Source organism: Cryptomeria japonica, chromosome 7, assembly GCF_030272615.1.
Source record: "Cryptomeria japonica chromosome 7, Sugi_1.0, whole genome shotgun sequence".
NCBI lineage: Eukaryota > Viridiplantae > Streptophyta > Pinopsida > Cupressales > Cupressaceae > Cryptomeria > Cryptomeria japonica.
Genome location: NC_081411.1, coordinates 143,621,335 through 143,648,252, shown reverse-complemented (window position 1 = coordinate 143,648,252; position 26,918 = coordinate 143,621,335).

Sequence of the window (26,918 nt, the reverse complement as noted above, 5' to 3'; positions counted from 1 at the left end):
TGCCGGTGTACCATATACCGATGACTGTGCATTAGTCACTTGCTTGCCGGTGAATGTTGCTAGATCTCCAAAGTGCCAGAGTTGATAATGGTTTAGTAGGTGTTGACATCAATGACAAAACCATACCAAAATACCAACAATCTCCCCCTTTGACATTTATGGCAACACAAGATGGAAAAACCATCAAAGTGCCAAAACAGAAATGCCAAATACCAAAAACCAACAATCTCCCAAAAAGATCATTACAGAGTTCAAAAACCAAAATAAACAATCTCTCCCCCTAGGAGTAACATGTATCTTTTTGTGTTTCTTTCTATGTTTTTCCATACCAATTTGTCCCCCTTTGACATCAAATTCCAAAGTTACAACAAAATACTAATTGCTAGTTGCATATACAAAATACCAACTAATTTCAATATACCAACTACTCCCCCTGAGAAGTAGCTTCCTCATCAAAGCTGGAGTAAGAATATATCTCTGTTAATTCTTCCGGTTGATGACAGACATCAACTCTCTAAGTATCTACCAGTGGGGGTATGACCCCAAGTTGTTCTCTTAGATTTTCAAAAGCCTCCTTAGGTAGAGGTTTAGTGAAAATATCTGCAATATGCTCTTTAGTGTTCACATAAACCAGTTTGACTTGTTTTGCTTCAACATTTTCTTTTAGAAAGTTCAGTTTGATAGAAACATGTTTAGTTTTAGAATGTAGTACCAAGTTCTTGGATATATCAATTGCTCTAATGTTATCACAATAGATAGTTATAGGTTCCTTGCAATTCACCTTTATGTCCTTTAACATTTGTTTAAGCCATAATACCTATGTACAGTTTGTTGCTTTTGCAACATATTCTGATTCTGCTATTGATAAAGATGTGCAACTCTGTTTCTTACTTAACCAAGAAATTAATCTGCTTCCAAGGAAAAATGCTCCACTGGTGGTGCTTTTCTTGTCATCTACATCTCTTGCCCAATTTGCATCTGTATATGCACATAATTCAAAGTTTTCATCTCTAGGATACCATAATCTAAGATTTGTAGTGCCTTGTAAGTACTAGAAAATCCTTTTCACTGCTAATTCATGATTTTCTCTAGGATTACTTTGAAATCCTGAAACAATACATATTGCATTCATAATATCTTGTCTTATTTGTGTTAAATACAGTAAACCTTTGATCATGGATTTGTACTTGGTTGGATTAACAGGTGTTGATTCATCTCTTATTGATAATTTGTCATTTGTAGTCATAGGTGTACTTACCTGTTTAGAGTTCTCCATCCCAAATTTCTTTAGTAACTCCTTTAAGCACTTTGATTGACTCAAGAATATACCACTGTCCATCTATGAAATCTGCAATCCTAAAAAGAATTTTACTTCAACTATCATAGACATTTCAAATTCTTGCTGCATTTTGATAGAGAAATCTTTACATAATCCGTCTTCTCCTCCAAAGATTATATCATCAACAAAAACTTCTATAACCAAGATGTCATCATTTGTTACTTTATAGTATAAATTACTATCTGCATTACCTTTAGAAAAACCAATTTCCAAAAGGTACTTATCTAATCTTACATACCAAGCTCTGGGAGCTTGCTTCAACCCATACAAAGCTTTCTTTAACCTACAAACCATATCTTTGTGTTCTGTTAAAGAAAATCCATCAGGTTGTTCAATGTAAACCTCTTCTTCAAGAATTCCATTAAAAAATGCACATTTAATATCCATCTGATATACTTTATAGTTCTTATGAGCTGCAAAAGCCAAAAATAATCTAACTGCCTCAATTCTAGCTACCGGTGCAAAGGTTTCATTATAATCAATTCCTTCTTTTTAAGAATATCCCTTGCACACTAGTCTTGCTTTATTTTTGATTATTTTACCATCTTCATTAAGTTTGTTTCTAAATACCCATTTGGTTCCAATAACATTTTTATCTTTAGGTCGGGGAACTAATGTCCAAGTGTTATTCTTCTTAATCTGTTCTAATTCTTCTTCCATAGCTTTAATCCAAAATTTATCTTCACATGCCTCATTAACTAATATTGATTCAATTTGAGAAATAAGACATACCTCTTCATTTGCTAGTCTTCCTCTTGTCATAACTCCTCTATATTTGTTTCCAATTATTCGATCTTCAGAATGATTCAGTCTTACATACCAGGGTGTCTTTGTTTGTTGTTGTTCCTCAGTTACTATGGAATTTTTAGATGATACCAGTGTAATTGGATCTTCATTCTGTGCTAGTGGGTTCAGTGTAGATTCATTTGACATAATTTCTATTTTTAGTTCAAAATCCATATACCTTGAAGTGCCTCTGAATTGTTCATCAATCTTTACATTTGTGCTTTCAACAATTTTCTGCAATCTTTTGTTAAAACATCTATATGCTTTGCTCTTAGATGAATAACCAAGAAATATTCCTTCATCACTTCTAGGATCAAATTTTCCAATATACTCATCTCTTCTAATATAGCATTTACTTCCAAATATTCTAAAATATTTAAGAGTAGGAGCAATACCAAACCATAGTTCATGAGGGGTCTTACCGGTTTCACCTTTGATGTGAACTTTGATGAATGTATAGACCACTATACTTACTGCCTCTCTCCAATATACATGTGGTAAGTTTTCTTCTAATAATATACTTCTTGCTACATCCAAGATGGTTCTGTTTTTCCTTTCAACAACTCCGTTCTGTTGTGGTGTCCAAGGTGCTGATAGTTGTCTTCTGATTCCATTCACTTCAGAGAATGCATTGAATTCCTTAGATGTAAATTCACCTCCTTGATGTGATCTTAGACATTTTATTTTCTTATTGGTTTCATTTTCAACCATTGCTTTGAACAGTTTAAATTTTCCAAGTGCTTCTGATTTTTCTCTGAGAAAAGTAACCCAACACATTCTAGAATAGTCATCAATGATTAGCATAAAATATCTATCACCTTGTAGGCTTTTAGTTCTATCTAGACCACATAAATTAGTATGAATTAAATCAAGAACATTATTTGATTTTTCTGGAATACTTTTGAAACTAGCTCTAACCTGTTTTCCAAATTGACATTCCTTACATACTGTGTTGTGAGGTTTGACAATTTTAGGTAAATCTTTGACTGCCTTAGTAGTACTGATTTTTACCATACACTCAAAATTTACATGACAGGGTCTCTTATGCCATAACTAACTTTCATCAATGTCTGCAATCAAGCATGTCTTTTCACTATTATTCAAATGAAACATATTACGTCTAGTCTGATTACCGGTTGCAATTTCTAAACCAGTTCTGTTCATAATTTTGCATTTACCATTTTTGAACTGTAACTGAAATCCTTTCTCAACTAATTGACCAACACTCAAAAGATTATGCTTTAAACCTTCAACATAGTAAACATTTTTAGTGTTATGCTTACCATCAAGAGATATTGAACCCTTACCTTTGATTGAAAAAGCTTTGTCATCTCCAAATCTTACTAGACCTCCATTATATTCTCGAAAGTTCAAGAATTTGCTTTTGTCATGAGTCATCCTGAATCAATGATCCATTCATCCTTCACTTCAATTTTTTTTGCCAGGGCCCATTCTACCAGTTGCACTGTAGGTGCCGGTTGATCTTCTATTATAGCAACAAAAAATCATCCATTGTCTACCGGATCCTCATCAAAATCATCAATCACTCCTTCATCAGCAACATAACAAGATTTGTCCTTATTCTTCTTGAATCTGTATCTCTAATATTCAGGATTAGGCTTGTATGTCCTTCTAGCTTCTTCTCTTAACCTATCATGTCTATTAGGGCATCTTGAAGCCATATGACCAATCTTATTGCAGTTAAAACATTTAAAGGGTGTTTTACCTTCATACTTACTTCCAACTGGACCTTTAGGCATTTTCCTTGCAAATAGTGCTTCTAGTTTTTCAAGTTCTTCATTTTCTCTCCTGCTTTCCTCAAGTTCTCTTGCATAAAAGGCTTTCCAATCAGATTTATCAAATGATGATTTTGATGCTTTGAAAGCTAAATCTATTTTTATAGTAGTAATAGGACCAAATTCCTCAATCTCAAACACTGATATTTTTCCAATCAATGTATCCCTAGTTACTAATGTGTTAGGCATTGTTCTAAGTTCATTTATTGCAATAACCTTCATTTTGTATGTCGGTGGCAATTCTCTTAACACTTTTGAAATAATTTCATCTTCACTTAAGGTTCCTCCACAAAATTTAATACCCAAAACAATTTCATTTATTCTTTCCATAAAAGAAGAAATTCTTTCATCTTCTTCCATTTTTAGACTTTCATACCTGACCCGAAAGTTTTCAAGTTTTGCAATTTTGACTGTGGAATCTCCTTCATTCAGTGTTTCCAAATGATCCCAAATAGCTTTAGCAGTAGACCTATCAGATAGTCCCATGATTTTTTGATCTGATAATGCGCTCAGAAGTGCTTCTCTTGCTTTGCAATCATTTTCTTCATCTTTAGTCAGATTTGGAGGATTAGGTTGAGTTGTAGTAGGAGCAGTATATCCATTCTTTGTAACCTCCCAGATATCTTTTCCAATACAATTCAGATGTGTCTCCATTATGATATCCATATCCCATAGTTAGTTCCATCAAGTTTAGGACTGTCCTTCCTGAAATAGTTGCTAGACATTGGATCTCCTCAAGTTGTTAAGCTTCTACAAAAAGAGGACTAGGCTCTAATACCAATTGTTAGGTCCCGGGGACAACTAAGAGTGGGGGGGGGGGGTGAATTAGTTTTTTTATAATATTAAACCAAAAAAAACTTAATCAACTTACTGCTTAATACTGGTGAAACAGTCTGTGATTCCGGTGAAACAATTTAACTGATAAATGCAATACCGATAAAGATTAATGCATGAAACCGAAAGAAAAAGTCATCCACAACACATAAAACCAATATTTGTATGTGGAAACCCTGTAAGGGGAAAAACCACGATGGGAAACCTTACCCACAATCAGATGATACTACTGTAGATAGTAAGTGTACATAAATGGGGTCTGCACATGCAAAAATGCCAAGCACCTAGAGTTCATTGCTCAAACACAAATGGGAAGTCTCACTGACTTACAATTGGATGGTTAAATCCAATAAGAATGTACTGCACAAAATAACATCTTCATATGATGGATTCAGTACCTATGTAATGTTGATATACTTTCATAAAAACCCTAGCTTCACCTTCAAATGATGTCTTCATGTATAGCTCTACTTAAACTCGCATATAACTTCACACACAGCCTTCTTCACATTCCACATTTTATCTTACGTTTAAGATCTTACATTTATATGATAACCTAAGATGAATTATAGTAGGTCAGCTCTACAAGATGTTATAATAAAATCATTTTACAAACAATACAATATCTGATGCAATAACCGATTGAACATGTTGGCTTAATGCATTTACAACATTAATTAATCATCTCCATAGCGTGCCATGCTGAGCTAGAAAAGATAAACCTACCGGTGTAACCCTAGATAACCCTGGACCTATTTTCCAGTAAAAGAAATATGCAAATATGAATATACTGATAAATAACTTTCCAAGATACGATGTCCAAACAATGTCTTCGACATTACCAAGTATTTTCCATGCAAGTCCAAGTGCCAGTGATCACTATATCCTACTGGTGTACCATATATCGATGACTGTGCATTAGTCACTTGCTTGCTAGTGAATGTTGCTAGATCTCCAAAGTGCCAGAGTTGATAATGGTTTAGTAGGTGTTGACATCAATGATAAAACCATACCAAAATACCAACATACTCCAACTTCACCTTCTCTTCACTAACTTGATCGCTCAAGTAATGATATTTGATTGATATATGCTTAGTCTTCAAATGTTGCACCAGATTATTTGACATGTTGATAGCACTAGAATTATCACAGTATATAACAATAGGCTCATCATGAATAACTCTAATATCTTTCAACATTTTCTTCATCCAAATCACCTGAGTGCAATTATTAGCAGCGACAATGTACTCAACTTTAGTTGTAGATAAAGATAATGAATCTTGTTTCTTACTTGCCCATGAAACGAATTTCTTTCCCAAAAAGAATGCTCCACTAGTAGTGCTCTTCCAATCATATACATCACTAGCCCAATCAACATCAGTGTAGGCACATAAAATAAAATCATGATTCTTTGAGTACCATAAACCATAATCCATAGTTCCCTTTAGATATTTAAATTTCCTCTTTAAAAAAGTGACATGACTCTCCTTCCAATTAGCTTGATATCTAGCAGCCATACACACATGCATAATGCCAGGCCTAGTCTAAGTAAGATAGAGTAGTCCATCAAACAAAGATATGTACCAACTTTGATTAGCTTTAAGGGTTTCATCATTTTTAGACATTTTACAACTAGTCACCATAGGAGTTCCAACCGGTTTGGATGCATCTAACCCAAACTTCTTTAGAAATTCCTTCACATACTTAGTTTGAGATATCAATATAATGTTTCCTATCTGTGTAATCTGCAAACCTTAGAAGAACTTCATCTCACCAATCATAGACATCTCAAATTCCTTTTGCATATCACCGACAAACTTCGTGCTCAAGTTATCATCACCACCAAAGATAATATCATCAACAAAGACTTCAAAAGTTAGGATGTTATCATTTTCAATGTTGAAATACAAATTATTGTCAATAGTTTCTTTAGTAAATCCCAATTTCAATAAAAATTTGTCCAATCTAGAATACCACGCTTTAGGAGCTTGTTTCAATCCATAAAGGGCTTTCTTCTATTAGATGCACTGAAAGTCCCAAAGACACTGAGAGGGGGGGGGGGGGTGAATCAGTGTCTAACCGGTTAATGGAATATTTGAACTTATTTATAACTTTGCAACCCAAATTAATGTACCGATAAGCAAGTAATAATGCAGCAAATAGAAATAAGAGATACAACATAAATGCACACCATAACACAAGATATTTTGGTGAGGAAAAATAGTAAGGGAAAAACCTCAGTGGGATTTGTGACCCACAATATTTACTCACTGGCCAATATCAATAAATATTGCTTATAATAGGGGCTTGCACATGCAAGAAGGCCAAGAACCTAGTGCTCACTATTCAATAAAGGAGTCTCATTGACTGCAAAATAGATAATTAAGTCTGAGATAATGTACTTCTCAAAATAGCATCTCCAATTCTTGATTAGTACCAATTTAAGCTTTGTCAGATACCTTAACCAAAAACCTTTCGCTATCTTTATTACATAATCACCTCATACATTGTTCTCTATCACATTCCATTGTTACATCTCAAAATGACCTATAATATTACAATACATCATGTCAGCTTAAAAATAATTAATTAGATTACAATACGATTCATATAAATAAAACTTTGTCTCATGCTTGCCTAAGTGCTAGTATAATTTGTTGCCAGTATAATCTAGATGCTGGTGAATGTGCCTACAGGTGCCGGTAGGTGATGTTTGTGTTTGTCGATGAACATGTAGAATCCTGTTACCGATTGGTTTCCATCAGTGACAACATAAACCATTCTCACGTGAGTGTAGAATGCCAACAATCTCCCTCTTTGGCATTGATGGCAACACTCATGAGAAAAATCCAAAACTGTTATCCAAAAATGAAATCCAAAACTGATCCCCAATAGAAGTGTGCTCCCCTTGAGCAAATGATCTTCTCTATGCATGCATTATTCTCCATATTACTCCCCCTTTGACATTAATGAGAAAGGATGTCACAAAGAATCAAAGAATACAAAAATTCTACCTCATAGCCTGTAACCGGTTATGTACAATTTGAAAGATATCCACCAAAATTAGATTCAGGCTCTGCATGAATTTTTTACTATCTAAGATGATGGTTTCTGTCTGCTAGATCATGCTGGTCAGATAGTGCATCTGTTTCTCTGGTGACCATTCTCCTAGAGTTGTTGCTTTTGATAGCTCAACCCGCTGAGCTATAAGATTGTCCAATCTAGGACCAAGTTTGTTTTTCAGCTCTAGGGCCTTCAACCTTATCCTTGCTTTTTCCTGCTCTAGTTTCTCTATCTTTTCCTCAAAAATTATCATTTCTTGATAAAAAACTGAAGGAAGTTTCGAAGAACCTATCATATTATTTGCTATATCATCTATCTCCTTCTGTGTTTTCTTAATGTCAACATCAATATCCTCAGTTAGGTGGTGAGGCTTGCAAGCTTCTTTATACAAATCCTTATACTCCAAAATTGTTGAGTTAATTCCTTTTAGTAAGGAATCGATGTGCTTAGTACAGTCTTTGATAGTTTTCTCAAATAAATTGCCTTTTTCTTTATTCACTCTTTCCTGAACAATTTCCTCATTTACCTTATCTACAATTATAACATTTGAAGCAATAAATTTGGACAATGCATCCAATTTACCTAAATAATCATCAATGTGGTCTATCTTACAGGCTGGTGCAATCATTTGCAAAATAGGTAATGTATCATCAATGGCCTTAAATGCAAAGGTGTTTCAATCTATTATCCTCCTTATTGAATCCAAAAGAACATCTGTTACATTTGTCGGTCTAAAGTCTGCAGTGGATGTGCTTGGTTCTTTCCTTTTAACAGATACCTGACTAATGACTTTAACAATTTCTTCCTTTTGTGCAACATTTATTTCCTCTTTATTTATAATTTTTGTCGGTTTCTTAGTCTGTGTATGTACCTCTACTTCTATCGGTTTCTCAGTGTCAGTTTCCTTAGCCTCTGCTAGTATCTCAGTGTTCTGAGAGTCAATAGTGTTAACTAGTGACTTAGAGATCTTAATGTTCTTAGCATCAGTTGACTTAACCTGTGAATTATCTTTATCCATAACAATATTTAAATCTTGTGTATCTACATTCATAGTAAAAAGAATTTTTGAATCTTGATTAATATCATCATGTGTTTTTTCCTCAGTCACCTTATCCGGTTGATTGTTTGTATGTACTGGTGCTTCTGAAGTTATCGGTGGGGTGTCTTGTGGTGGTGGAGAAAGGTTATCTTTGACCTTTATTATAGGTACACTACCAATCTTACCTTTACCTTTGTCCTTTTGATATACCTTTGCAAAAGACTTATCCAATTTCTATCTACCCCTTTCCTCTTTCTTTTCTTTTTCAACAAAAAATATATCCCAATTGTCTGCAGTTTTGTCTGCTATTTCTTTTACTCTTCCAGCCATTAGGCTGACCTGCTAGTGTCCACTCACAAAAACTATCCGGTTGGCTTCAACAATTAGTTCATCAATTTCTTCTCTGGAATTTATAGAGTGAACAGTCAACAATGCTTCAATCTTTAACTATTTATTTAATTTCACTACTGACATTCTTTTAGTTTCAAATCTTAAATACAAGTCATGCAGTAGATCATCTACAACTTCAAACAAAACTTTCTTATAAATGTCAAGATACAAAATAATGCTAGCCTCTATTGTCTCCTTGTCAAAATCCGTGAAATAATGATAGAATTTGTTCTCATTACTGAGATTACCTTCTTGTGTTATTTCATTCACTAGTTCCTCTAGAGTAAGGGTATCCAGTGCCTTAGGTTGTTGTTTCTTTTTAGGAGTTAACTTTTTCTTAGGACCCCTTAAAGCCTGTTGTTTCCTCCTTAAAGTTCTGGTCCTTTTGGGAGAAGGAGAGGGTACCGGTGAAGTTTTCCTCTTCTTCCTTTCAACTCTTTTGAACTCTGCTACTTTACCACTATCTGTATGTGAATAAGTGACAACCAGTGAAACATGAGCTACCGGTTCCATTCCTTCCAGTTCACTAGCTGAAATGCCACTTATGTTCATTATGTTTTCCTTAAGTTCTTTGACTAGTTTGGATGCATATCTGAAGAATTTTTCTCTTTTCTTTCTATGCTTCTACATTGAAACAACACTCTCAATAGTTTTAGCATTTCCAAAAATTTCCTCAGAAGGTTCCCTAGGGGCATCAAGAAGTGTCTTAGCATAAGCCTCAAGAATATTCAAATCAACCTCATATCCCATCTCTGTTATCCAAATAGTCCTAGGAGTAAAAAATTCCATCCATGTTTCATCTCCTTTAATTACAAAACAAATTTTCTTATCATACTTATCCACTATGCTCTGCGATATCCTTTCTCTAGCCTTCATTCTGGTTTGGAAGTGTTTGAAGTAGTCGGTTACAATGTCAGTACTATTAGCCCCAATGTCGGTAATACCTTCCATGATTTGTCTACCTATCGGGATGTCATATGCAAAGTACTTATGACCAATGCCGAGTATCTCCTTAGTGAAGTAAAGCATTAAACATACAAGTATACTGCCAAAATAGAATGTCCCCTTTTTGTCTCCCTTAATCTTCTTCAAGTTATCTATCAATTCATCTTTAAGCCACTCACAGATATCAATTATAGAATTGTTCTTAACCATCTCATATGCACTGTGTATACATAAGCTAGAAACATAATTCAACCTATTTGCATGAGTCACTCTATAACCAAGTACCATACTCATATATCTCACATTTGCATTCGTAATATCATTAACCCTAAGAGATCTATTGTCATATGTAGCTCTGGTTAAGTCTATAATACCCTTGTTAGGTATGTTCTTCCCTTTTTGGGCCTAGTACCGGTTGAGGGTAAACCAGTAATTGACTTAATTATTTCCTTAGTAATTTTAAAGACAGAGTCTAGCCATATAAACTCTCCATGAACTCTTCTCAGAACAAGACAAACTACCTAATTCGGAAATTCAAGAATGTTTAGAATCTCAAGAAATTCGAAGTCTTCTATAATCTTATGCTACGGTTTAATTAGAGCTTGTTTATCAATTATAACATCTTTGTACATGTTCTTCAAATCATCAGACCCTAAATTTTCTATGTTGCAGTGAATGTAAATCCTCGGGTCTTAGACAAAAGGAACTCCCTTCGAAATCTTAAAAAAGGCTCTGATGGAATCATCTTTCTTAGCATTTTCCAAGATGATTTTAAATACGGGTTTAGGGCACTTAATGTTTTCTACCACAGTAGGGTTTGTAATAAATTTAGGTACAAAGGATGAAGATGCCATTTCAAAAGATAAATACCTTTTAACTTGAAATCCTTGAATGCCTGAAAACACCTTGCTACTTTTCCTTTGAATGCCTTTGCTCAATTTTGCACTCTCTAAGTGCTTGGATGCTTGGTGGTTCAAACTGAGGGTTTTCCGGTCTTTTATAACCAAAATTTTCTTCAACAACACAATAAATGCTTCTGGTGAAGTGGAATCTTAATATATCTACCAATTAAGAAGAAATATGTCTTCTTACCATCAACTGAGGGTAAAATGCATGATTTTCAACTTCCTTCCATACCCCCTAAGGATTATTCCTTAGTTAGATGAAGAATCTCCTACTGCTGGAGGATTACTCTGTTCTACTGGTGCAGAGACAAATTGATCAACTCTCTGATCTCTCTTCTTAATCCATTATTTTGAAAATTCTTGCTTTATTTCATTTACCTTTTCTTTTCCCTTCTCATTAGATCCTTTATTGTTCATCGGTATAGTCTTGCTTCTTCAAAATTTTGCAATATGCCCGATCTTGCTACATGCATAACAAGTTACATTATTCCTTTGAATAGATTTTCCATATCCTTGACTGGTTTGTGTTCTGCATTGATTAGATAAATATCCAAATCTACCACAAACATAGCATTTCACAAATTCATTTTGCAATTGTCTGAATTATGACCAACTTTATTGCATTTGGAATATTGACCGGTGCGTGAATTTGTATTCTGATTATTTCTAAATCTGCATTGATTCACTCTATGACCAAATTTGTTGATATTAAAATATTTCCCATTAAATTTATAAGCATTAGGTTGTCTTACTAGTTTGTTGTGATCTTGATTGTTTGCAGTCCCAAAACTTTCTACATGTTAAAATCCAAGTCCAACTGTATCTCCATCAAGTTTTTGTCTTTTCAACATGTCATCAAGCGTTTTTGAACTTTTCTTGAATTTGTCTTTGTATTCATTTGCAATGATCAACTCATTTTCCAGAATCCCAACTTGTCTAAAAAAATCCTCTTTATCATGTTGCATGTGAATCATATATGTCTTAAGCATATCATATTCATGACCAAGTCTCTGATTTTCATTTGTTCCATCATTAAGTCTCCTAGTCAAGTCTTCTTCATTCTTCTTCATGTCTTCAATATCCTTACATAGCCTCGTGGTTAAATCTTTCATTTCATTCCTCATATTAGTGTTCTCTTGTCTCAACTTCTCTACAATATCCCTTAGAGTTTCCTTTTCATCATCATGTTTCTACATTTTCTTATGAAGTTCCTTCCTCTTGTTTTGTGCTATAGCCAAGTTCTCCTAAAATCCTTTAATGAATTCATAGGTAGTTATTAGATCATACTCAAGTTTGATATTCTTCAATTTTTTTGCATCAAAATCTTCAAGAGCTCCTTCCACCCATTTTCTCAAATTCTCCATCGGTACCAATTTCAGAAACTTCCTCAATCTATTAGGATTTTGCAAATAGAGGACCAGGCTCTGATACCAATTTTTAGATGCAATGACAATCCCAAAGAAACTGCGAGGGGGGGTGAATCAATGTCTAACCAGTTAATGGAATATTTTAACTTATTTATAACTTTGCAACCCAAATTAATGTACTTGTAAGCAAGTAATAATGCAGCAAATAGAAATAACAGAGACAACATAAATGTACACCATAATACAAGATATTTTGGCAAGGAAACCTGGTAAGGGAAAAACCTTGGTGGGATTTGTGACCCACATTATTTACTCACTAGCCAATATGAATAAATATTATTTACAATAGAGGCCTGCACATGCAGCAAGACCAATAACCTAGAGCTTATTGATCAATAAAGGAGTCTCACTAACTACAAAATGGATAATTAAATCCAAGATAATGTACTGCTCAAAATAGAATCTGTAATGCTTGATTGAGTACAAGTTTAAGCTTTGTCAGATAACTTAACCAAAAACCTTTCACTATCTTCTATTACATAATCACCTTATAAATTGTTCTCTATCACATTCCATTATTACATCTCAAAATGACCTATAAGATCTCATACATCTATGAGTCTTTACAATACATCATGTCGGCTTACAAATAATTAATTACATTATAATACAATTCACATAAATAAAACTTTGTCTCATGTCGGCTTGAGTGCCGACATACTTCATTGCTGGTGTAATTTGGATGCTGGTGAATGTGCCTGCCCGTGTTGGTAGATGATGTCTATGTTTGCCGGTGAACCTTTAGAATTCTATTACCGGTTGGTTGCCATCAATGAAAACATCAACCATTCTCATGTGAGTGTAGAATGCCAACATCTTCAACTGACATACCATGTATCCATCATCCGATAGTGAAAATCCATCATGTTGTTCAATGTAAACTGCTTCCTCTAGATCACCATTCAAAGAGATTGATTTGACATCCATCTAATATACCTTGAAATCTTTATAAGAAGCACAAGCAAGAAACAATATAACAACATCAATTCTAGCAACCAGAGAAAAAGGCTCCACATTATCAATTCCTTGTTGTTTTGAATATCCTTTGCAAACCAATCTAGCTTTATTTCTTACAACTTCACTGACTTCATTCAATTGTTTATGAACACCCATTTAGTACCAATAAAATTCTTATCCTTTCGTCTAAGAAAAATTTCCCAATTATTACTCTTTTCAATCTGATCTAGTTCTTCTTCCACAACTCTCATCCAATTTTCATCTTTGCAGGCTTCAACAACATCTTTAGGGTCAAGTTTAGAAATCAAACATACTTCTTCAGTAGCTAGCCTTTTTCTAGTCATCACACCTTTATTCTTATCACCAATAATCTGATATTCAGAATGATTCAATCATACATACCTCAAAGTCTTCAATTTATTTTGATTCTTAGGTTCCGAAACATCTTCACCGGTAGTAGCAACATCCAGATTAATAGTTTGTACTCGATCATTCTGCTTAGGATCTTAAGACCGAACATGATATAAAACAACATGTTCACCATCATCATAATGATTAGATTTTCTCTCCTTCCCAAGGTTCTCATCCACCTTCACATTTGTACTCTCCACAATACTTCTTAGTCTCTTTTATAGCACCAATAAGCTTTTCTCTTAGTTGAATATCCCAAGAAGATACCTTCCTCACTTCTAGTATCAAACTTTCCTATATCCTCATCTCTCTTGATATAAATTTTTCTACCAAACACTCTGAAATGTCTCATGGTAGGGGCATGACCAAACCAAAGATCATAAGGTGTCTTACTGGTATCAACTTTGATGTGAATTCTATTGAATGTGTCAATGATAGTACTAACAACTTCTCTCCATTAGATCTTTAGAACATTCTCCTCAATCAACATAGTCCTTGTAGCATCTAAAATAGTTATCTTCTTCCTCTCAACAACTCCATTATGCTATGAAGTTTTAGGAGTAGATAATTGTCTTCTAGATCCATGCATCTCACAAAATGAATTGAACTCATCAGAACAAAATTCTCCACCTCTATTAGATCTTAGACACTTCAACTTCAACCCAGACTCAGTCTAAAGCTTAGCTTTGAATATCTTGAATTTGTCAAATTCTTTTGATTTCTCCTTCAAAAAGAGAACCCACATCATCCTAGAATAATCATCGATTAGCAACATACAATATCCATCACCTTGTATACTTATAACATTTGTAGGTCCACATAGGCTAGTATGCACAAGATCAAGCAATCCATCAGAAGTATACTATTTTCTCTTGTAAGACATTCTCATTTTCTTACTCAACTAACATTCCTTACATATCAAATTAGTAGGCTTAACAATCTTAGGAAGATATATAACAACTTGTGTAGAATAGATCTTAATCATTGAATCAAAGTTTACATGAAGCATTCTCCTATGCCACAACTAGGTCTCATTTATCTTAGCAATCAAACAACTTTTCTCATCAATATTCAAATGAAAAATGTTACCTTTAGTCTTAGCCCAGATGCAATCTCTATACCAGAGGTATTTAAGATCTTGCATTTACCATCCTTGAATTGTAGATCATAACCTTTATCAACCATCTATCCAACACTCAAAATATTATGCTTCAAACCTTCAACATATAGAACATCATCAGTATTATGCTTACCATAAAGAGAAATATGATCTCTTCCATGAACTACATAGGTGTTATCGTCTCCAAATCTAACTATTCCACCATCATACCTCTCGATGCTCATAGATGTATACATCTGATGGACTACTAGATCTTGTACATTACGTTGACTCAAAAGGCTACAACCTCATGTCTCACTACCTTGTAATTTGATTACAATGAGAAAATACAATGAAATTAACTCTAAAATAACATCTAACAGTTGAATAATGAGTTTCAATTAAGCACTAGATCTCTGAATGTCATCGCCTTGCCAATACTTTGTTTCTATCTTAGTCAGCTACCAGACTATTTATAAACCAAATGTGCATGTGAAACTACACTTAATCACACCAAAACAGATCACCACAATAGTATTATGACAAAAACCAATCGCCAATTCGATCTTATATATCTAGTCATGTCGAAAATTATCTCCTCGAAGTTGGCTTCAAGAAGTGTAACATGTAGCTTCAAGTCAACTTTGATCTTTAATCAAAATATAGTGTCAGACCAAAACAGTGTAATCACATGCCTCCTAAATATCTTCCCATTCACTAAGATCAGAAAATCAATCACCAAAACACGACAATAATCAGAAATATTTTCGGACCAAAACATTACTTGATATAACCCTGAATTACCAGTTAACTATCTACTAGTTAACTCCTCCTTCTGGATAATAGGAATCACGACCACTAGATCGAATCATGAAGAATATTTGCCATCAATGAAAAACCTAAACCATAAATCAAGCATCAAAAATCACCAAATAAGTGTCAATTGCTAGCAAAACTTTCCAACCAGCACATCACTTGCCACTATACTCACCCTCTGGATCTCATCAATATGAGAGACCTTGTCTTTATAAGTAGGAGGTAAAGATTTCAAAACCTTAGTAACATTTTCATCTTCCTCAATGCTTCCACCGACACATCTAATGCCTCGGACAAGACCATTCACCTTAGCCATAAAAGAATGTATATTCTCATCATCTCCCATTTTCAATGTTTCATATTTTCCTTTCAAACTCTACAACTTAGCAACTTTCACTTGTTTATCACCTTCATACAAAATTTAAAGCTTCTCCCAGATATCATGAGCGGTCTGAAGTCCCATAACATTTTTCATCTTTGAATTAGTCAGGGCACTAAGCAATTCTGTCTTTGCTCTAATATTATATTTATCTTCCTTAACCTCATCAAGAGTAGATAGTCCATTATGAGGAACAACATAGGGAGTCTTTGTAGTCTTCTAGTAATATTCTCCAGGACATTTCATGTGCACCTCCATCTGGTTCTTCCATATAGTATAGTTTCTCCCATCAAACCTTGGACTATCCTTCTTAAAGAGAATACCTTGAGTTGTCATCCGAGATCTCCTCAAAGAATTAGGCTTCTACCAGAGGATCTAGCTCTAAAACCAATTGTTAGAAAAAACAAAGAAGGAAGGCTGAGAGGGGGGGGTGAAATAGTCTTCATTGAAATATATAAATTTAAGCACAAAAATACATGTAACAAACTACAAAAATAAAAAGATAAGAAAATTAATAGCACAACAAACAACACCAATATTTTTGATTTGGAAAACACGGTTAACGAAAAAAATGATGGTGGGAACCTAGTGATAGTAAGATGATACTTTGCAATAGTATATGTAAATATTACAATGGGGAATGCACATACATTTAGGCACATTGCCTAGAGCTCACTGCTCAAAAGATATTTTCCCAAAAGGATACAACCTTGAGGAAAGTGTCATTGACTTACAATAAGATTCATAATACAATCCAAAAGAAGTGAACTGAAAGAATATCATCTCCAAATGCCTCATTACGGTTCTGATTAAGCATAAATGTCTACTCAACACCACTAATCTCACCTCAAAATCAATACTAATTGATAAATCTCTTGTTCTCACATACACCACTTTCTCATAATGCAGACTCAACATCAACACACAAATTACATGAATAACATACCTATATATACAATTCATCAACCTTGATAACAAGGTTGGCTAAACTGTCAATCCTGAATTATAAAATTACATCATACAATACAAAGATCGACCATTAGACCAATATAATGATTTAGATAGCACAACAAGTACCTAGTTCAAATTCCAAAATGATCAACTCCACCAGAAATCATGCCAATATTGGTATTATGGATGTGTTGCATTGGTTTTGTCATTAATGTCAACACTTATCCCTCTGGAGATATTTGGTTATGTTGAACTGGCACATTATGTTCACCGACAAGTTGAGTGACTTATGCATAGTCACCGATATATTGTTCACCGGCATTGAGGATGACTTGTTATCATCTGGAGATCACTTGGTTATGTCGAAGACATGGTTTGGACACTTTGTTTTGATATTTTGGTTATTGGTCTAATCGTGTTGACATATTTTTTGTTACCAACAAATTGGTCTAGGTTATGGATCGGCATGCATTATCTATTCCGGATCAGAACGACACGTTATGGAGATGATTTAATTGATTGGATATTGTTGTAAATGTATTGATCTGACATGATGCATCGCATCTTGACTTATTTGTAATTGATTTCATTATAATATTCTTAGTAGCCAACCTATACATTTGGTCTTAGGTTTTGGTATATATGTAAGATCTCATTTGTGAGATGATGTAATAGGAAGAATATGTGATGGTATATGGTTATGGTATTGTAACATGGTATGTGCGAATATTGAAAATCATATGAGCAGACCATATAGAAGGTTCAAGGAAAGTTTGAAGGTGATTATCAGAGCTTAACCAGTACTGAATCCAGTATTGAAGATGATACTTTGAGTTGTACATTATCATTAGATTTAATCATCCAATTGTAGTCAATGTGACTCCTATTTTGTGATTGAGTAGTGGGCTCTAGGTGGTTGGCCTTTCTGTATGTGCAGACCCCATTTATATACACATACTGTCTGTGGTACTATCATCTGATTATGGGTAAGGTTTTCCACTGCATTTTTTCCCCTTATAGGGTTTCCATGTACAAATCTCTATGTTATGTGTTGTGGATGTTGTTTCTCTTTTTGTTCTATGCATTAAGCTTCACCGGTATTAATATTACTAGCTAATCTGTCAACCAATATTAAGTGTGGTTTATTGGTATTAAGTATCAAGTTTGATTAAGTTATATTTGGGTTGACATTAATAGACAAATGATTCACCCCCCCGCCCTCTTAGTTGCCTATGTGTCCTAACAATTGGTATCAGAGCTAAGTCCTCTTTTTTGCAGAATTTCAATAGCTTGAGGAGATTCTATTGCAACTAACATTTTCAAGAAGGATAGTCTGAAACTTGATGGAAATAACTATGGTATATGGAAGATCAGAATGGAGACACAACTGAATTGCATTGGAAGAGACATAAGGGATGTTACAAACAATGGCTATGTTTCTGCTTTACCAAATCAACCTCATCAACCAACATTGGCTAAGGATCAGGAAAATGATTGCAAAGCAAGAGAAGCACTTTTGAGCACATTGTCAGATCAACAAATCATGGGATTATAAAACTGATCTACTACTAAAGCTATTTGGGATAAATTGGAGACATTGAATGAAGGAGATACCACTGTCAAAATTGCAAAACTGGAATGCTTCCGGGTTAGGTATGAAAATCTGAAAATGGAAGAAGATGAAAGATTTTTTTCTTTTATGGAAAGGGTAAATGAAAATGTTTTGGGAATACAATTTTGTGGAGGTTTGTTGAGTGAAGATGAAATTGTTTCTAAAGTTTTAAGAGCATTTCCACTAGCATACAAAATGAAAGTAACTACTATTAATGAGTTGAGAAAAATGCCTAATACATATGTATCTAGAGATACCTTGGTTGGAAAACTTTCAGCATTTGAGCTTGAGGAATTTGGTCTTGTTGCTACAATTAAGACAAATTTATCCTTCAAAGCATCATCATATGCATCATCATCATCATCATCATCAGACAAATCTGATTGGAAAGCACTTTATGCAAGAGAACTTGAAGATATCATGAGGGAAAATGAAGAATTAGAAGAAATTGAAGCACTATTTGCAAGGACAATTCCTAAAGGTCCTATTGGAAGTAAGTATGAAGGGAAAGCACCATTTACATGTTTTAACTACAATAAAGTTGGTCATATGGCATCTAGATGTCTTGATAGACATGCAAGATTGAGAGAAGAAGCTAAAAGAACATATAAGCCTAACCCAGAATATCAGAGATATATATTTAAGAAAAATAGAGACAAATCATGTTACTATGCTGATGAAGAGTTACTGATGATTCTGATGAAGAACCAATAGACAATGGATGGGCTTTTGTTCCAATAAAATAACATCAATTGACACCTACTGTTCCATTGATAGAGAAGGCCCTGACAACTAAAATTGAAGAAAAGGATGAATGGATTATAGATTCTGGATGTTCACATCATATGACTGGTGATAAAAGTAAATTCTTATCTTTTAGGGAATACAATGGAGGTCTAGTAAGATTTGGGGATGATAAAGCTTGTTTGATCAGAGGAAGAGCTATTATCTCTTTTGATGGTAAGCACAATACTGACAACGTTTACTATGTTGAAGGTTTGAAGCATAATATTTTGAGTGTTGGTCAATTATTTGAAAACGGATTTCAGTTATAGTTCAAGAATGGTAAATGCAAAATCATGAATAGAACTGGTTTGGAGATTGCAACCGATAATCAGACTAGAGGTAATATCTTTCATTTGAATAACAATAAAAAGACATGCTTGATGGCACATATTGATGAAATTTGGTTATGGTATAAAAGAATTTGTCATGTGAATTTTGATTGCATTATAAAGATTAGTTCATCTAAGGCAGTAAGGGATTTACCTAAGATTATAAAACCTCATAATCCGGTATGTAAGGAATGTAAAATGGGAAAGCAAGTTAGAACAAATTTTAAGAGTATTTATGAGAAATCTAATAATGTTTTTGACTTAATTCATACTGAATTGTGTGGTCTGGCAAGAAGAAGAAGTCTACAGGGATATAGATACTTTATGCTAATCATTGATGATTATTCTAGAATGTGTTGGGTTAGTTTTCTCAGGGAAAAATCAAAAGCTTTGGGGAAATTCAAATTATTCAAGGCAATGGTTGAGAATGAAACCGGTAAGAAAATCAAATGTTTAAGATTAGACCAAGGAGGTGAATTTACATCTAAGGGGTTTAATACATTTTGTGAAGTGAATGGAATTAGAAGACAACTATCAGCACCCTAGACACCTCAGCAAAATGGAGTTATGGAAAGGAAGAACAAAACTATTCTGGATGTAGCTAGAAGCATGATATTAGAAAAAAGTCTACCTCATATAAACTGGAGAGAAGTAGTGAATACAATGGTTTACACTTTTAATAGAGTTCACATCAAAGGTGAAACTGGTAAGACCCCTTATTAACTATGATTTGGTAATATTCCTACTCTTAAATACTTCAGAATATTTGGAAGCAAATGCTATATTAGGAGAGATGAGTATATTGGTAAATTTGATCCTAGAAGTGATGAACAAATATTTCTTGGTTATTCATCTAAGAGAAAAGCATATAGATGTTTTAATAAAAGTTTGCAGAAAATCATTGAGAGTGCAAATTGGAAGATAGATGAACAATTTAGAGGAAATTCAAGGTCTATGGATTCTGAGATGATCATAAATGAACCTATACAGAGTGCACTAGTACAAAATGTGGATCCAGTCACACTGACATCATCAAAAAATTCTATAGTGACTAAGGAACAACAACAAGTAAACACAGCCAAGTATGTAAGATTGAATCACTCTGAAAATCAAATAATTGGGAATAAATATCAAGGTGTTATGACAAGAGGGAGACTGACAAATGAAGAGGTATGTTTAATTTCTCAAATTGAACCAGTATCTGTTATTGGATTAAAGCTATGGAAGATGAATTAGAACAAATTGAAAATAACAATACATGGACATTGGTTCCCTGACCTATAGACAAAAATGTAATTGGAACTAAATGGGTATTCAGAAATAAACTTAATGAATATGGTAAGGTAATCAGAAACAAAGAAAGATTAGTGTGTAAAGGATATTCACAGAAAGAGGGAATTGATTACAATGAAACCTTTGCAGTGGTAGCTAGAATTGAGGCAGTCAAATTATTTCTTGCATTTGCAGCACACAAGAACTAAAAAGTATATCAAATGGATGTAAAATGTCCATTTCTGAATGGTGATCTTGAAGAGGAAGTTTACATTGAACAACCTGGTGGATTTTCATTGACAAATGATAAAAATATGGTTTGGAAGTTAAGGAAATCTTTATATGGATTGAAGCAAGCTCCTAAAGCTTGGTATGCTAGATTAGACAAATATATTTTGAAGCTTGGTTACACTAAAGGTAATGCTGACAACAACTTATATTTCAAAGTGACTAATGAAGACATCTTGGTTATTGAAGTTTTTGTTGAGGATATCATTTTTGGAGGAGAAGATGGATTGTGTAAAGACTTTGCTAATAAGATGCAGGAAGAATTTGAAATGTCTATGATTGGGGAGATAAAATTCTGTTTAGGATTGCAGATTTCACAGACTGATAAAGGTATATTCATATGTCAAACAAAGTACTTGAAGGAACTATTGAAGAAATTTGGTATGGAAAACTCTAAACCGGTAAGTACTCATATGACTACAACTGATAAATTCACATTGAAGGATGATTCAGCTCCTATTAATCTGACAAGATATAAATCTACGATTGCAGGTTTACTGTATTTAACACAAACAAGACTTGATATAATGAATGCAACATGTATTATTTCAAGATTTTAGAGTAATCCTAAAGAAAATTATGAATCAATAGTGAAAAGGATTCTTCTATATCTACAAGGCATAACAAATCTTGGTTTATGGTATCCCAAAGATGAAAATTTTGATTTATGTGCATACACCGATGCAAATTGGGCAGGAGATGTAGATGAAAAAAAGAACACCACCAGCGGGGCATTCTTTCTTGGTAGCATATTGATTTCATGGTTGAGAAAGAAATAGAGGTGTACATCATTATCAACGGCAGAATCAGAATATGTTGCAGTAGCAACTAATTGTACTCAGGTATTATGGATTAAGTAAATGTTGAAGGACATAAAGGTAAAATGCAATGAGCCTATAATCATTTACTATGATAATTCAGCAGTAATTGATATAGCTAAGAATCCAGTATTTCACTCTAAAACTAAACATGTTTCTATCAAATATACTTTTCTGAAAGAGAATATTGAAGAAAAAGAAGTGAGATTGGTTTATGTGAATACTAAAGAACAAATTGCAAATATCTTTACTAAGCCTTTGCCTAAGGAAACTTTTGAATATCTCAGAGAGAAGCTTGGGGTAATAACCTCACTAGTAGAGACTTAGACAGTTGATAATTGGCATCAAACTGACAAAATTAACAAAGAAACCTTTTTTTTCGGCTTTAATGGAGGAGAGCTACTTCTCAAGGGGAGTAGTTGGTTATAACAATTGGTTATGATAATTGGTTCTATGAATTGGTTATATATTTTGGTATTTGTATTGCTTTGGCATTTGATGTCAAAGGGGAGAGATATCTATGGAAAAACATTATCCTTTGGGGAGAGATTATTCATTGGGGGAGAGATATATACTCCATTTGTATTTTGATTTTTGGTATTGATCTATTCTGGAGATTGTTGGTATTTGGTTTTTGGCATTCTATTTTGGCACTTAGATGTTTTTCCATCTTATGTTGCCATCAATGCCAAAGGGGGAGATTGTTGGTATTATGGATGTGTTGTATTCATTTTGTCATTGATGTCAACACTTATCCCTATGGAGATATTTGGTTATGTTGAGCTTATGTTCACCGACAAGTTCAGTGACTTATGCACAGTCACCAGTATATTGTTCACCGACAAGTTGTATTGTTCACCAGCACTGAGGATGACTTGTATCATCTAGAGATCACTTGGTTATTTTGAAGACATGGTTTGGACACTTTGTTTTGGTATTTTGGTTATTGGTCTATTCGGGTTGACATATTTTTTGTTACTGACAAATTGGTCTAGGTTATTGACCGACATACATTATCTATTCTAGATCAGCACGACACATCATGGAGATGATTTAATTGATTGGATATTGTTGTAAATATATTTATCTGACATGATGCATCACATCTTGACTTATCTGTAATTGATTTAATTGTAATATTCCTAGTTATCCGACCTATACATTTGGTCTTAGGTTTTGGTATATATGTAAGATCTCATTTGTGAGATGATGTGATAGGAAGAGTATGTGATGGTATATGGATATGGTATTGTAACATGGTATGTGTGAATATTGAAGATCATATGAGCAGACCATAGAGAAGGTTCAAGGAAAGTTCGAAGGTGATTATCAAAGCTTAACCGGTACTGAATCCAACATTGAAGATGCTACTTTGAGCAATACATTATCATTGGATTTAATCATCCAATTGTAGTTAGTGTGACTCCCATTTTGTGATTGAGCAGTGAGCTCTAGGTGGTTGGCCTTTCTGGATGTGGAGACCCCATTTTTATGCACATACTATCTGCAGTAGTATTGTCTGATTGTGGGTAATGTTTCCCACCATGGTTTTTCCAATTATAGGGTTTCCACATACAAATCTCTGTGTTATGTATTGTGGATATTGTTTCTCTTTCTGTTCTATGCATTTAGCTTCACTGGTATTAATATTAACTGCTAATCTATGAACTGAAATTAAGTTTAGTTTACCGGTATTAAGTATCAAGTTTGATTAAGTTATATTTGGGTTCAAATTAACAGACAATTGATTCACACCCCCCTTAGTTGCCTTTGGTTCCTAACAGCTAAAATCAATTGTAACATCCTACACCACCAAAAATAGTGTATAACATGAAAATCATCACTAGTTCATAGAAATCTCCAAAAAGTTGCACAACAATCAATGTGGATGTCCAAAACAGATAGGACATGACTAGGAAACACCACCAAGAACATTAGAATCATCTAGAATAATTGCACCATCACCACTTTTCAAATCTTCATCGGTTAATGTCTGAAAGCTCAAGAACACAACCAATCAACATCTATAATGAAGAAAGATAACATGTAGAGCACAAAATCATGGACCATATGAAATAAAGATATACAAGACCATCCTAAACAATATTCCAAAGTGCCAACATAAAATTGGATCACACTGGAATATACCGGAAGATATACCAAACTTTGCAAAGCACTAAAAAAATAAAACAAAATTGCAACACTAGATCATAAGATCTTTCCAAATACACTAGATCAAACCATAGGAATATGTCGAAATCAATAACAAAAACATATCCTAGCAGTAGTAATGAACAACCATATCCAATAAGTGAAAGTGAATCATCTCCTTAAGGTCTTTTGTATTCTGGTGTGTGAATGAGAGTGGGATTAGGTCTTAGTTTACCCAATTCCATTTTCATCCTCCATAGGTACCAATAAGATGATTAATATTATAATTACTGAAATAATTTCTCTTCTATATAGCACATCTCTATGTCTTGTAGGAATTAGGAAAAGTCAGCAAGATCTTATGTACAACATAACATTCCTTCAAATGTCCATGAGTAGCTCTAATGCCATCGAAAAGATTAGTCACTATATGAAAATAGTTCTCAACATAGTTTTCATCTTCAAGCATTCTGAAGTACACATATTTTTGGTTTAGATTCATTAGCCTAGCCTACTTTGACTTCAAATCTCCTTCATCTACCAAAAAACAACTTGTTCCATATAAATATAGCTTCTTTCAATCCTTTTACCCTTCCAAACATTGAATCACTTATATACCTAAGGATTATTACTCTAGCCTTTGCATTTGCCTTTTTTAACTTTATCTCATCTTCATGAGTTTGAGAACCACCCTACAAAGGTGCATATCTAATCTCAATGATTTCCAAATTTAATTCTATAATGTTTTCAAATGTGAGCCCATTCTCTCTTTCTAGTATGAAAAGATTGTACCATCAATGATAGGAACTTTGTAATGTCCTACGCCATACTAGATCTACCTCAAGCTATTAAACTTACTAAAGAGGTGTTGGCAATTGACACTCATTCGGTAAGAGTTATGGCATTTTGGTTTGTCATTGATTGAAACTCACCCTCTCAAGGTAAATGGTTTGATTGTTTGGTTAACCAACATTAATTGCACTTAACCAGTAAATTAGTATTCACATTTCTTTACATCAGCACGACACTGGTACCAACATTCACTTCATACGCTACCATGTCCTGATCTTAGTAACATGTGTTGATCCCAGTAGTGTGTATATGGATCCCGATAATGGGTAGGACCCAGTTAGGAAATATTTTGGTCTCGATTATTGCTAGGATAATAGGTGGATAACTAAGGGAAGGGGGGTGAACTAGTTGTCAAGAGATTATGAAACTTTAAGCACTTAAAACTTTTTACCGGAATGCATAAACCAAATACTAGGATAGAAGATATATCAATTAAGCATAAACATAAATCATAAACCAAATACCATGCATCCACAACACATAACACGAAGGTTTGTACATGGAAAACCCAGTAAAGGGAAAAACTCTGGTGGGAAACCCTACCCACAGTTATATGATACTTCTGTAGTATGTGATTACAGTAAGACACCTACACATGCATGAAGGAACACTTCCTAGAGTGCACTACTCATCAGTAAGGAGCCTCATTGACTACAAGAAATTTTCGGACTCCAATCTGGAAAGAAGATTGAATAGAAAGAATAGCATCTCCTATGCCTGAGTATAGTTCTAGTTAAGCTCAATATCGGAGGTCTTTAACCTGTTACAAATACCAAATTTGATCACCTATGATTGACCAAATCCTTTGCATGTGATTAGAACCTTATTCACACATCCCATTTTGTAATTGAGTAGTGAGCTCTAGGCACTTGGCCTTCCTGCATGTGTAGGCCCCTATTGTAAGAGTAATATTCACTTATTGGCCAGTAATCGAATATTGTGGGTCACAAATCCCATCGAGGTTTTTCCCACACCGGGTTTCCTCGTTAAACTATTGTGTTATGGTGTGATTTTCATGTGGTTGTTGTTATTCTTGTTTATTGCACTATTTCTGTTTACCGGTACATAGTATTGATATGCTTTTCATGTTTTAAATCAAGTAAATTGCACACTCCAATGAGAAATTGTAGGTGATTGAAGGTTTTGTCATTGATGGCAACCTTGCAATCATATGATACTGGAAAGAAAAATATACCGGCATTGACAATTATAGACTCTACACTGGCTTATAAAACACCGACAATGAAAGGAAGCATACCGACACCCTGACCGACAAGAATTTTGTTTATAATGTATTTTGTAATTAATTGTAAAATCATTGTAAGATGACATGATGAGTTGTAATATGACTCATATATGTATGAGATCAGTGTAGAACATTTTGTAATAAGGAGATAGGTGAAATAATAAAGACCTAATATGCGAATTATAGGTTAAGGGTTTATGTATGTAGTAGAGCTAAAACCGATACTGGATCTGGCATAGCAAATGCTATTTTGAAGCAGTACAAGACATTGGATTTGCATAATCCATTTTGTAAGTTAGTGTGACTTCCCATTTTGTAATTGAGTAGTGATCTCTAGGCACTTGGCCTTCCTGCATGTGCAGGCCCCTATTGTAAGAGTAATATTCCCTTATTGGCCAGTAAGTGAATATTTTGGGTCACAAATCCC